We start from the raw sequence: 15,277 nt of genomic DNA on the forward strand, positions 1-15,277 counted from the left end.
TATGGGTCATCCCGCTAGAGGTGGAGGTCAGGCCGTTAGAGGTGGCGGCCAGCCAGCAGGAGGCCATCCCAAAGATATGGTTCAGAGTGGTGGGGCCCAGTCCCGATGTTATGCTTTCCCAACCAGGCTTGAGGCTGAGTCCTTCGATGCTATTATTACATGTACTGTTTTGGTTTGCTGTAGAGATGTTTCTGTTCTATTTGATCCAGGGTCTACATACTCCTATGTGTCTTCTTATTTTGCTTCATATTTGGCTATGCCTCGTGATTCTTTGAGTGCTCCCCAATATATGTCCACACCGATGGGGGATTCTATTGTCGTAGATCGTGTCTATCGCTCGTGTGTGGTTATTATTGGGGGTCTTGAGACTAGCGTATATCTCCTACTTCTTGATATGGTTAATTTCGATGTCATTTTGGGGATGGATTGGCTATCACCTTATCATACTATATTGGATTTTCACGCCAAGACCGTGACCTTAGCATTGTCAGGGTTTCCTCGATTGTAGTGGAAAAGGACTACCTGGTCATTCTATCAGCAGAGTTATTTCTTATATGAAGGCTCGGCGTATGTTCGAGAAGGGGTGTTTGGCTTATTTGGCTTATGATCGTAATTCTAGTATGGAGGTTCCTTCTATGGATTTTTTACCAGTTGTTCGGGAGTTCCCAGAGGTATTTCCTATAGACCTGCCATGGATTCCACCCAACAGGGATATTAACTTTTATATTGATTTGGCTCTAGGCACTCAACCTATTTCTATTCTGCCATATCGTGTGGCCTCGCGAGAGTTGAAAGAATTGGAGTTGCAAGACTTGCTTGATAAGGGCTTTATTAGACCTAGTGTCTCACCCTGGGGTGCGCCGGTGTTGTTTGTAAAGAAGAAGGATGGGTCAATGAGGATGTGCATAGACTATCGGCAGTTGAACAAAGTAACCATCAAGAACAAGCATCCATTACCGATGATTGATGACTTATTTGATCAGCTTCAGGGTGCCAAGGTGTTTTCAAAGATTTATTTGAGGTTTGGCTACCATCAGTTGAGGATTAGAGCATCCGATGTCCCTAAAATAGCTTTTCGGACTCAATATGGCCATTATGAGTTCCTAGTGATGTCATTTGGCTTGACAAATGCCCCAGTAGCATTTATGGATTTGATGAACCAGGTGTTCAAGACCTACCTGGATTCCTTCGTGATTGTTTTAATTGAAGATATCTTGATCTACTCCTGCAGCTGAGAGGAGCATGAGAAGCATCTTCGGATGATTCTTCAGACTTTGAGAGACAACCAATTATATGCTAAATTTTTGAAATGTGAGTTTTTGTTAAGTTCAGTTGCTTCCTTGGGTCATGTTGTATCAGTAGAGAGAATTCAGGTAGATCCTAAGAAGATTGAGGCAGTCAAGGACTGGCCTAGACCCACATTAACTACAGAGATCCGAAGATTCTTGGGTTTGGCGGGTTATTATCGTCGGTTTATGGAGGGGTTTTCATCTGTAGCAGTCCCGATGACCAGGTTGACCCAGAAGGGTGCTCCGTTTAGGTGGTCGGATGTGTGTAAGATGAGCTTTTAGAAGCTTAAGGTAGCTTTGACTACAACATCAGTGTTGGTGTTGCCCACAGGTTTAGGGCCATATACAATATTATGCGACGCATCTCGTATTGAACTTGGTGTGGTATTGATGCAAGGCAACAATGTTATTGCATATGCATCACGGCAGTTAAAGATTCACGAGAAGAATTATCCATTCATGACTTGGAGCTAGTAGCCATTATTCACGTGCTGAAGATTTGGAGGAACTATTCATATGATGTGTCGTGTAAGGTGTTCACGGGCCATACGAGTTTGCAGTATTTGTTCAAATAAAAGGAGCTCAATTTGAGGTATAAAAGGTGGTTGGAGCTATTGAAAGATTACGACATCACCATCTTGTATCATTCCGGGAAGGCAAATGTGGTGGCCGATGCTTTGAGTAGGAAGTCAGCTAGTATGGGTAGCCTTGCGTATATTCCAGTCAGTGAGAGACCGCTTGCATTAGATGTTCAAGCTTTGGCCAATCAGTTCATGAGGTTGGATGTTTCTGAGCCCAGCCATGTTCTAGCTTGTACAGATGGTAGATCTTCCTTGTTTGAGCGTATCAGGGAGCGGCAGTATGATGATCCTCATTTGCTTGTCCTTAGGGACACAATGCAGCATGGTGATGCCAAGTAGGTTACATGTGGAGATGATGGATTTTTTAGGATGCAGGGTTGTGTTTATGTGCCTAATATAGATGGGCTTTGTGAGTTGATCCTGGAGGAGGCCCACTGTACTCGATATTCGATTCATCCGGGCGTCGCTAAGATGTATCAGGACTTGCGGCAGCATTATTGGTAGAGAAGGATGAAGAAGGATATTGTAGCATATGTAGCTCGGTGTTTAAATTGTCAGCAAGTAAAGTACGAGCATCAGAGACATGGTGGTTTGCTTCAGAAGATTGAGATTCCTAAGTGGAAGTGGGAGCGTATCACTATGGATTTCGTTCTTGGACTCCCACAGACTCAGAGGAAGTTCGATAAAGTATGGGTTGTTGTGGATAGGCTGACTAAGTCAGTGCATTTCATTCCCGTGGCAGTTTCCTATTGTTCGGAGTTTTTAACAGAGATCGATATACCGTTAGATTTTTCGTTCGCCTTCATGGTGTGCCCGTGTCTATCATTTGTGATCGAGGTACGTAATTTACCTCATATTTCTGGAGGGCAGTACAACGTGAATTGGGTACGTGGGTCGAGTTGAGCACAACATTTCATCCTCTAACGGACGGACAGTTCGAGCGTTCTATTCAGATCTTGGAGGATATGCTTCGCGCCTGTGTTATTGACTTTGGAGGTTCTTGGGATCAGTTCTTGCCATTAGCAGAGTTTGCCTACAACAACAGTTATTAAACGAGCATCTAGATGGTTCCTTATAAGGCATTATATGGTAGACGGTGTCGATCGCCAGTTGGGTGGTTTGAGCCGGGGGAGGCTCGGTTATTGGGTACAAATTTAGTGCAGGATGCCTTGGATAAGGTTAAGATCATTCAAGATAGACTTCGTACAGCACCGTCCAGGAAAAAGAGTTATGCCGACCGTAAGGTTTGTGATGTGGCATTCATGGTCGCAGAGAGAGTGTTGCTTCGGGCGTCACCCATGAAGGGTGTGATACGGTTTGGGAAGAAGGGCAAGTTAAGCCCTAGTTTCATTGGGCCTTTTGGGATTCTTCGGAGAGTGGGTGAAATGGCTTACAAGCTTTCGTTGCCACCAAGTTTATCAACAGTACATCCAGTGTTCCATGTGTCCATGCTTCGAAAGTATCATGGCGATCCATCCCACGTGTTAGACTTCAGCACTGTCCAGTTAGACAAGGATTTGACCTACGAGGAGGAGCCGGTAGCTATTCTAGACCGGCAGGTTCGTCAGTTGAGATCAAAGAGTTATCCTTTGGTTCGTGTGCAGTGGAGAGGTCAGCCTATTGAGGCAGCTACCTGGAAGTCCGAGTCTGATATGCGGAGCAGATATCCCCATCTTTTCACTGGCTCAAGTACTTTCCTATGTCCGTTCGAGGACGAACGGTTGTTTTAGAGGTGGAGAATGTGATGACCCAAAAAGTCGTCATCTGTTTTAGAACCTGATTCTGTGTTTCGAGGCCTTAAAAATCTCATGTATCTCTCTTCGAATTGCGTTCATAGTAGGGGCGTAATTCCAGAAAGCCTTTATTTGGAAAATTTATGAAATAACAATTTTTGGCCTAAAAAGTTAATTTTTGTTGACTTCGGTCAACATTTTGGGTAAAGGAAAATATGGGACCTGGGCATATGCCCAGAATCGAATTCCGAGGTCCCAAGCTCGAGAAATGAATTTTTGGTGAAAATTGTAAGACTAAAATTATAATGATTTAAAGAAATTGATTAATAATTGATCTCGTTGGTATCGGGCCCGTATGCTGCTTTCGGAGCTCGGTACATGTTAGTATGATATCTAAGTCATATCTGTGAAATTTGGTGAAAATGGAGTTTATTTAACGTGATTTGTATCTTTGGATGAAAAGTTAGAAATTTTAAAACTCTTTTGAAGATTTCATGCAATTGAATATTAAATTTGTAGTTCTAGGTGTTATTTTGGCGATTTGATCGCACGAGCAAGTTCATATGATATGTTAAGACGTGTGTGCGTGTTTGGTTTGGAGCCCCGATTGCTCGAGTAAGTTTTGGATAGGCTATGGGATGTCTAGACTTAGGAAAAGACCTGGTGTTGGATATTGCAGAAATTGCAGGTCTCAGCTCTTAGGAGTGCGGCCGCGGAGTGAAATTCATGGACCGCGGAAGAAGAATGCATCCGCATGGGAACTTCGCGGACCGCAGGTTGAAGAACGTGGCCGCGGTGGGGGATTCACGGATGCGGTAGGGTAAGGGTCAGTTTCGCGGTTGCACCCATAATTTTGTGGACCATAGTAGAGGTTTGCAGCCGCGCCTGGAATTTAGCGGACCGTGTAGTGAGGATCCGGGGTGCTATATAAACCGGACTTTTCATTCATTTTTCACTTTTTTAAAACCCTAAAACTTTAGAGGCAATTTTTCAAATACTTTTTCTTCCCCAAATCATAGGTAAATGATTCTTAACTTGTTTCTTTTAATCTTTTACTTCTTTTCACAAGATTTCATCCTATAATCTAGGATTTTCATGGTGGAATTGGGGATTTTTGAGTAGAACTTAAGAAATTCAAAATTTGGGGATTTAGACCTCAAATTGAGGTCGGATTCCAAAACCAATTGTATATCTGGGCTCGTGGGTGAATAGGTGAATGGGTTTTGGTCCGAACCTCGAGTTCTGACCAAGCAAGTCGGGGTCGATTCTTGACTTTTTGGGAAAAATATTGGGAAACTTATAATTTTGTACTGGAATTGATTTATTTTAGCAATAATTGATGTTATTAAGTTAATTATGACTAGATACGAGTGGATTGGAGGTGGAATCGAGAGGTAAAAGCAGTAATGGAGCTTTGAATTGCCCATTGAATTGAGGTAAGTGTTTTGTCTAACTTTGACTCGAGGGATTAGGGATCCCTAACTTAGTTGCTATGTGAAATTCCATGTGTTTGGCATATAGGTGTGGTGACGAGTACCTATGCGCCGCCAAATTATTTGTTTAGCTTGTTCCCTTCCCCGTTCCTAATATATTGTCTTCCTATCCTAATTGCTACATGCTTATTGTGCTTCCATGTCTAATTGTTTCTTGTTAGATGTAGTTTTCTTTATTGAAGGTATTATTTGTTCCGTAGTTTCATTTTATTACATTATTGGTTCAAGTTGGCTTGTTGGTGTTTCATGATACATTTTGGTTCGTTTCGATGTGCAATAATAATTGATAAGATTTCATAATTGTGTAGTCTTGTGTTTGACTTGGTTTGAGGTTCAAATATTATGGAGGGTTTTTGAGCTAAACTGTGAAATTTATATTTTTATTGTATGATTGGTACTGATATGGTAGGATCGGGTTGCACGCTGTGACATGAGTAATAAGGGTGAAATGTGATTGTCTGGTGGGATAGGTTGCGCGCCGCAATAAGGAGTAATAAGGGTGGATAGGTGGGATCGGCTTGCATGCTGCAACATAAGGAATAACGGTGATATATTAGGGAGTATTAATGGTGGACTGGTGAAATCGGGTTGCACGCCACAACAATGAGTAATAAGGGTGAATGTTCTTATTGTTATTGATTATATGGTGGGATCGGGATGCGCACCGCATCATTTTGTTGTTTATGTATTTTTCCTCTATTGTGATTCTATTTTGTAGCATTATAACTCTCTTAAAGATTGGTTATAGCTGAGTACTGGCAAGATAATTGATATCCTGTTTGGCCAAGCTTCTTTTTGGCCAAAAGTGCTTTTTTGCTAAAATCACTTTTGGCCAAAAATTGAGGTGTTTGGCCTAGCATTTGGAAGGAAAAAAAAGGCTTTTGAGGAGAAGCAAAAGCAGTTTTGGAGAAGCAGAAAAAAGTAGCTTCTCTCCAAAAGCACTTTTTTGAGAAGCACTTTTTGAGAAAAATACACTTAGAAGCAGTTTTTTAAAGCTTGGCCAAACACTAATAACTTCTCAGAAGTGCTTTTCAAACTAATTATCCAAACACAAACTACTTCTTACCAAAAGTACTTTTGAGAAAAGCACTTCTCAAAATAAGCTGATTTTTGCAGCTTGGCCAAATGTGCTATGGGTTTCGTATTTATTTTTACTGCAAATAACTATTCCATTTCGTTATATACTTCTTTTTGCTTTATTATCAACTATATGCAGGTTATATTGTAAATGCCCCACCTTAGCCTCATCACTACCTCATCGGGGTTAGGCTCGACACTTACTAGTACATGGGGTAGGTTGTACTGATACTGCACTCTGCACTTTCTATGCAGATTTTAGAACTGGTTGTGACTGATCGAGAGATTGGGTGCAGGAATTCATCCAGGAGACCCAAGGTAGTCCTGTAGGCGTCCGCAGGCCCTGACGTCCCCTCCTATGTTCTACATTTTTGTTTTATTTTCTTTCGAGACAGATGTACTTTTCTTTTAGACCAATACTTGTAGATATTCATAGAATGTTTGTGGATTGTAACACCAGTTTCTGGGTACTAATAGTTTCAGTTTTGTTAATAGTATAAGGTTAATTAGTTAATTATGTACTTCCGCTTTTATTTCCGTTGATGTAGTTTTGTTAAATTTTAATTATAAAAATGAAAAGGAAAAAGGTGATTATAACTCTTATGTTGGCTTGCCTAGCGAGTGCAATGTTAGGCACCATCACGGTCCCGACGATGGGAAATCCGGGTCGTGACAAAAGTTCAACCCCTTTTGAAGACCAACAGTTCTTCAGGATCAATAGTTGTGTTATTCATCATGGTTTTACGGTGTCCATATTAATACTATGAGTTTTTTTATTAATTTTTAAATTATCGTGTTCAAATATATAGTTATGCACTTATATTGATGTCACGACCCAGAATTTCCACCAACGGGACCGTGATGATGCCTAACATCACACTCGCTAGGCAAGCCATTGTTAAAATTTTATTTACCATATTCCTTTACATTTCATAGATTAAAATTTAATAAGCTAAATCAAGTTGAAGTAAATGCGGAAATATGTATATGACCTTTTATCTATATACTATTAACAATACCATAATTGTTACTACCCAGAATCTGGTGTCGCTATTTACAAACATACTATAAATTACTACAAATATCGGTCTGAAAGAAATTACATCTGTTTTGAAATGAAAGAAAAACAGAAATTTAAAAATATAGAAGGGGATGCCAGGGCTTGGGGGAAGGGGATGCCAGGGCTTGGGGGCGCCAACATGACTACCTTGGATCTCCAAACTGTGAACATGCAGCCAATCTTTCAATCAGCCACTACCTGCTCCGAAATCTGCACAGAAAGTGCAAAGTGCAGTATCAGTAGAACCGACCCCATGTACTGATAAGTGTCGAGCATAACTTCGACGAGGCTCCGGCGGGGCAATTACAATATAACTTGCATAAAGTATGTAATAAAGCGAAAAAGAAGTATGGAACTAGCTTAAACCAATAATATGAAACAATGAAACCACGTAATATCGAATACTTTTTACAACGAAAGCAATATCCGACAAGTAGCAACTAATCATGGAAATATCAACAAAACATGTAGCAGTTAAAGCAGGGAACAATCAAAACAGATAAACTGGCAGCGCATAGGTACTCGTCACCTCACCAATACACCACACACATAGATTTTCACATAGCAGTTAAGTCGGGGATCCTTAATCCCTCGAGTCGAAGTTGGACAAAACACTTACGTCGATCCACAAGACACTCACTGCTCAATTACCACTTTTCCTCTAGTTTCCACCTCCGAACCACTCGTATATAATCATAATTAACTTAATAACATCAAATATCTCTAGAGAAATCAATTCCAATACATAATTATAAGTTTCCTAACATTTCCCCCCAAAAGTCAAAAATCGACCCCGGGCCCTCTTGGTCAAAACTCGAGGTTCGGACTAAAACCCATTCACCCATTCACCTCCGAGCCCAAATATGTAATTAGTTTTGGAATCCAACCTCAATTTGAGAATTTGAGGTCTAAATCCTCAAATTTCGAAATCCCTAATTTATACCCAAAAGTTTCCAATTTCACCATGAAAACCTTAGATTCTCGGTTGAAGTTTTGTAAAATGAAGTGAAAGATTGAAAGAAATGAGTAAGGAATCACTTACCTATGATTTGGGGAAGAATTGGTCTTTGGAAAATCGCCTAGAGGGTTTTTTTGTTTTGAAAATTTGAAGAATGATTGAAAAATCCCATCTAAGCCTTTTTACACAGCTGCAGATATCGCATTTGCAACTTGAGCTTCACAACTACGAAGCTTGCAAATGCGAGAAAGGTATCGCAAATGCGAACCTGTCGCATTTCTACTTCTATTGCAAATGTGAACTAATTGTTCACAAATGCGAAAGACCCCTTCCCTAGACCAACTTCGCAAATGCAAAGGATTGTTCGCATTTGCTAACACAGGCTGGCCCAGCTTATCTTCGCCTTTGCGATGAGAAGCTCACAAATGCCCATTGCAAATACGACCTCAACAGTAATCGCAAATGTAAACCTCGACCTCGCAACATAGATGAAGAACACCAGCAACATAGATGAAGAACACCAGCAACTTTTCTAAGTTCCAAATCATTCCGTAGCCTATCCGATACTCACCCAAGCCCCCGAGGCTCCAAACCAAACATGCACACAAGTCTTAAAATATCATACGAATTTGCTTGCGCGATATGATCGCCAAAATAACTCCTAGAACTACGAATTTAACACCAAATCACATGGAATTCTTAAGAAGAATTTGAAATTTCTATTTTCTCAACTGGACGTCCGAATCACGTCAAATCAGCTCCGTTTTTACCAAATTTCACAAATAGGATATTAATATCATAGCGGACCTGTACCAGGTTCTGAAACCAAAATACAGGCCCGATACCAACAAGATCAATCATTAACCAAATTCTTTAAAGCATTATAATTTTAGCCTTACAATTTTCATCAAAAATTCATTTCTCGGGCTAGGGACCTCGGAATTCGATTCTGAACATATGCCCAAGTCCCATATTTTACTACGGACCCACCAGGACCGTCAAAACATGAGTCTGGGTTCGTTTACTCAAAATGTTGACTGAAGTCAACTAAAATTAACTTTTTAGGCCAAAAATTATTATTTCATCAATTTTTCACAGAAAAACTTTCCGGAAACGCGCCCGGACTGCGCACACAAATTGAGGAGGAATAAAATAAGGTTTTGAAGGCCTCGGAACATGGAATCAAGTTCTAAAACATAAGATGACCTTTTGGGTTATCACATTCTCCACCTATAAAACAACCGTTCATCCTCAAACAGACATAGAAAAGTACCTGAGCTAGTGAAAAAGTGGGGATATCTGCTTCGCATATCAGACTCGGACTCCCAGGTAGCTGCCTCAATAGGCTGACCTCTCCACTGCACTCTAACCGAAGGATAACTCTTCGATCTCAATTGACGAACCTGCCTATTTAATATGGCTATCGGCTCCTCCCCGTTGGTCAAATCCTTGTCCAACTAGACAGTGCTGAAATCTAACACGTGGGATGGATCGCCGTGATACTTCCAAAGCATGGACACATGAAACACTAGATGTACCACTGATAAACCTGGTGGCAACGCAAGCCTATAGTCCACCTCTCCCACTCGATCAAGGATCTCAAAAGGTCCGATATACCTAGGGCTTAACTTGACCTTCTTTCCAAACCTTATTACGCCCTTCATGGGCAATACCCGAAGTAGCACTCTTTCTCCGACAATGAACAATATATCACTAACCGTTTTGTCAGCAAAACTTGCCTAGACTGAGCTGTACGAATTCTATTTTGTACGATCTTAACCTTATCCAATGCATCCTGTACCAAATTTGTACCCAATAACTGAGCTTCCCCTAGCTCAAACCACCCAACTGGCGATCGACACCATCTACCATATAATGCCTCATAGGGAGCAATCTGGATGCTCGATTGATAACTGTTGTTATAGGCAAACTCCGCTAACGGCAAGAACTGATCCGAAGAACCTCCAAAGTCAATAACACAGGCGCGAAACATATCCTCCAAGATCCAAATAGTATGCTCGGACTGTCCATCCGTCTGAGAATGAAATGCTGTGCTCAAATCGACCCACGTACCCAACTCACACTGTACTGCCCTCCAGAAGTGTGAGGTCAACTACGTACCTCGATCAGAAATGATAGACACAGGCATACCGTTAAGACGAATGATCTCACGGATATAAATCTCTACCAACCGCTCCAGAGAATAGGAAACTGCCATAGGAATAAAATGCGCTGACTTGGTCAGTGTATCCAAAACGACCCAAATCACATCAAACGTCCTCTGAGTCCGTGGGAGTCCAACAAGGAAATCCATAGTTATACGCTCTCACTTCCACTCAGAAATCTCTATCTTCTGAAGCAAACCACCAGGTCTCTGATGCTCGTACTTTACTTGCAGACAATTTAGACACTGAGCTACATATGCAACTTTATCCTTGTTCATCCTACTCCACCAATAATGTTGCTGCAAGTCCTGATACATCTTAGCGGCACCCGGATGAATAGAATACCAGGCATTGTGGGCCTCCTCTAGAATCAACTCCTGAAGTCCATCCATATTAGGTATACAAACACCACCATCCATCCTCAAAACTCCATCATCTCCAACCGTAACCTACTTGGAATCACCGTACCGCACTGTGTCCCTAAGGACAAGAAAATGAGGGTCATCATACTACAGATCTCTAATGCGCTCAAATAAGGAAGACCGAGCAATTGTGCAAGCTAAAACACGACTAGGCTCAGAAACATCCAACCTCACAAACTGATTGGCTAAGTCCTGAACATCTAATGCAAGCAGCCTCTCACCAACTGGAATGTACACAAGGCTGACCATACTAGCTGACTTCCTACTCAAAGCATCAGCCACCACATTGGCCTTCCCGGGATGATACAAGATGGTGATATCATAGTCTTTCAATAGCTCCAACCACTTTATCTGCCTCAAATTGAACTCCTTCTGCTTAAACAAATATTGCAAACTCTTATGATCCGTGAACACCTCACACGACACGCCATATAGATAGTGCCTCCAAATCTTCAGTACGTGGACAATGGCTGCCAACTCTAGGTCATGACCTATATAATTTTTTTTTGTGAATCTTCAACTGCCACGAAGCATATGCAATAACCTTGCCTCCCTGCATCAATACCTCACCAAGTCCAGTACGTGATACGTCACAATATACAGTATAAGGCCCTGATCCCATGGGCAACACCAACATTGGTGTCGTAGTCAAAACTGTCTTGAGCTTCTGAAAGCTCGCTTCACACTCGTCTGACCATCTGAATGGGGCAACCTTCTAGGTCAACCTGGTAAATGGGGCTGCTATAGATGAAAACGCCTCCACAAACCGATGGTAATAACCCGCCAATCCTAAGAAACTATAGATCTCCATGGCTGAAGTAGGTGTAGGCCAATTCTGAACGACCTCAATCTTCTTAGGATCCACCGGAATACCCTCTGCAGATACAACGTGATCTAAGAAAGCAAATGAACTCAACCAAAACTCACATTTTAAAAACTTAGCATGTAACTTTCTGTCTCTCAGAGTCTGAAGTATGATCCAAAGATGTTGCTCATGCTCCTCTCGACTGTGGGAGTAGATCAAGATATCATCAATGAAAATAATCACAAAGGAATCCAGGTAAGGCTTGAACACCTGGTTCATCAAATCCATAAATGCTTTTGGGGTATTTGTCAGCTAAAATGACATCACTAGAAACTCAAAATGCCTATACCGAGTCCAAAAAGTTGTCTTAGGGACATCGGATGCCCTAATCCTCAACTGATGGAAGCCAGACCTCAAATCGATCTTCAAAAACACCTTGGCACATTGAAGCTGATCAAATAAATCATCAATCCTCGACAATGGATACTTGTTCTTGATGGTGACTTTGTTCAACTGCCGATAGTCTATATACATCCTCATCGATCCATCCTTCTTCTTTACAAATAACACCGGTGCACCCCAAGGTGAGACACTATGTCTAATAAAGCCCTTATCAAGCAAATCTTGCAATTTCTCCTTCAATTCTTTAAACTCTGGCGGGGCCATGCGATATGGCAGGGTAGAAATGGGCTGAGTGCCTGGAACCAAATCAATACAGAAATCAATATCCCTCTCGGCTGGCATCCCCGGTAGATCTGAAGGAAATACCTCTGGAAACTCCCGAACAGCTGGTACAGAATCCATGGAAGGAACTTCCGCACTAGAATCACGGACATAAGCCAAATAATCTAAACACTCCTTCTAGACCCTATTGGTAGAATGACCAGGAGTCCCTCTCCACTCTAATCGGGGCAACCTCGACAATGCTAACGTCACGGTCTTGGTGTGATAGTCCAATATAGCATGTTAAGGTGGCAGCCAATCCATCCCCAAAATAACATCAAAATCAACCATATCGAGAAGTAGGATATCTATGCTAGTCTCAAGACCCCCAATAATAACCACACACAAATTATAGATACGATCTACAAAAATAGAATCCCCCACCGGTGTGGACACATACATGGGAGAACTCAAAGAATCATGAGGCACAACCAAATATGAAGCAAAGTAAGATGACACATAGGAGTATGTAGACCCCGGATCAAATTGAACTGAAGTATCTCTACTGCAAACTAAAACAATAATTGTGATAACAACATTGGATGATTCAGCCTCAGGCCTGGCTAGGAAAGCATAACAATGGGGCTAGGCCCTACCACTCTGAACCATATCCCTAGAAAGGCCTCCTGTTGGCCGGCCTCCACCTCTAGCGGCCTGACCTCCACTAACGGCCTGACCTCCACCTCTAGCAGCCTGACCTCTACCTCTGGCTCATTGACCCCTACCTCTAGTTGGCTGAGCGGGCGGTGCCGGAATCATGGCGCGAGAACCCTGATGCTGTGAATGAACACCCACTAATCTCGGACAGGTCCTCTGGATATGCCCATACTCACCACACTCGAGACATCCATCCTGATACTGCGGCTGTAGAAACTGAGACTGACCTTGACGGGGTGACTAACCGCGATAATAACTCTGAAGAGGAGGTGCTCTGATAGGTGCTGGTGGTGCACTATAAGATGGCTGCCCTAAAGGAGGTACATAAGAACCACTACTCCCTAAAGCTTCATGGGAAGTCTGAAGTGTTGAATGAAACGGCCTAGGAGGATGACCCTTACCAAAAGTACCCCGACCTCTAGATGAAGTCCCACTTAATCCACCAGAGTGACACAGCCTCTTGTCAGATCCCTGACCACTCCCCTAAGATAGAACCATCTCAACTCGTCTGGCCACATTGGCTGCATCCTGGAAAGAAATATCACTCCCTATCTCCTTAGCCATCTACAATCTGATAGGTTGAGCAAGTCCCTCAATAAACCTCCTCTCTCTCTCTCTCTCTCTCTCTCTCTCTCTCTCTCTCTCTCTCTCTCTCGGTAGGAAGTATAAGAAGAGCATGACGGGCCAAATCAACAAATCTAGTCTCATACTAAGTGACAGTCATAGAACCCTACTGAAGGCGCTCGAACTACCTCCGATAGTACTCTCTCTAAGTGATAGGAAGATACTTCTCCAGAAATAGCCCAGCTGGCCTAGCCAAACAAAAATCCCTCTACCATTTCTTGGTGGAACCTGACAGGCGAAAGGCAGCAAAGTCGACCCTATTGGTCTCCGTTATCCCCATGTTTTATAACACCCCGTGACAGCTTTCCTGATAGTCCTAGGGATCCTATAAAGATGTACGACCATAGTGAGTGGTGAAAAGCTTGGTACACCTATCCAATCTCCAGAAAGCCTTATAAGACATAGCTGATCCATCGTCGGTCTATGCTGCAACACCCGATGGAACTACCCCAACTGGCTGAGCTGCTCGAGTCTGAAACTGGGGAGCCATCTGCTTCGGAGTGTGAATAGCGGGGAGTCTGGGCTCCTCCCCTAGCCTGAGAGACGGCTGGTGCTACAGAAAATGTGTCGGCCTGAGCAACACTCTCCATAAGGCCTACTAGACGGACCAAAACATCCTGAAGTACCAGGGTAATGACGAACCTCTCTGGAACCTGAGCTAGTCCAGCTGGAACATTCTGAGCTGGAGCCTCCTCATCAAACTCTACCTGAGGCTCCGTCGTTGGTGCTACTGCTCGAGCTCTTGCCTAAGCCTTGCCCCTGCCTCGGCCTCTGCCCCTCTTAGGAGCTGCCACTAGGGGCTCTGGCAGCTGCTCAGTTGATGAAGCGGTACGTGTTCTAGCCATCTGCAAAGGACCAAGAGTAGAGATTTCGATTAGCATTAAGAGATCAAATCACACGATAGAGAAGAATAGAAGTGAAATTGCTCGTAAACTCTGTAGCCTCTGGGGAATAAGCATAGACGTCTTTGTACTGATCCCTCAGAGTCTACCTAGATTGTTCGTGAATTATGAGAAATAGGCAACCTAGTGCTCCGATACCAACTTGTCACGATCCAGAATTCCCACCAACGAAAAGCGGTAAAATTATAAAACTTCATTCGAATTATACTACTTAGTGAGACCAATCCAAAGTATACTAATGAACACCTATAACCAGCTTAAACCAATAATATGAAACAATGAAACCAAAACACTTACCTCGATCCACAGGCCACTCACTGCTCAATTATTGCTTTTTCTCTAGTTTCCACCCCCGAACCACCTGTATTTAATCATAATTAACTTAATAAATTCAATTATCGCTAAAGAAATCAATTCCAATACATAATTATAAGTTTTCCAACATTTCCCCCAAAAAGTTAAAAATTGACCCCAGGCCCGCTTGGTCAAAACTCGAGGTTCGGACCAAACCCATTAACTCATTCACCCCCGAGCCCAAATATGTAATTAGTTTTGGAATCCGACCTCAATTCAAGGTCTAAACCCCCAAATTTTTAAATCCCTAATTTCTGCTCAAAAATTCCCAATTTCACAATGAAAACCTTAGATTATAGGTTGAAATCTTATAAAATGAAGTGAAAGATTTAAAGAAATGAGTTAGGAATCACTTACCTATGATTTGGGGAAGAATTGGTCTTTGAAAAATCGCCTAGAGGGTTTTTTGTTTTGAAAATTTGAAGAATGATTGA

Source organism: Nicotiana sylvestris, chromosome 3, assembly GCF_000393655.2.
Source record: "Nicotiana sylvestris chromosome 3, ASM39365v2, whole genome shotgun sequence".
Lineage (NCBI taxonomy): Eukaryota > Viridiplantae > Streptophyta > Magnoliopsida > Solanales > Solanaceae > Nicotiana > Nicotiana sylvestris.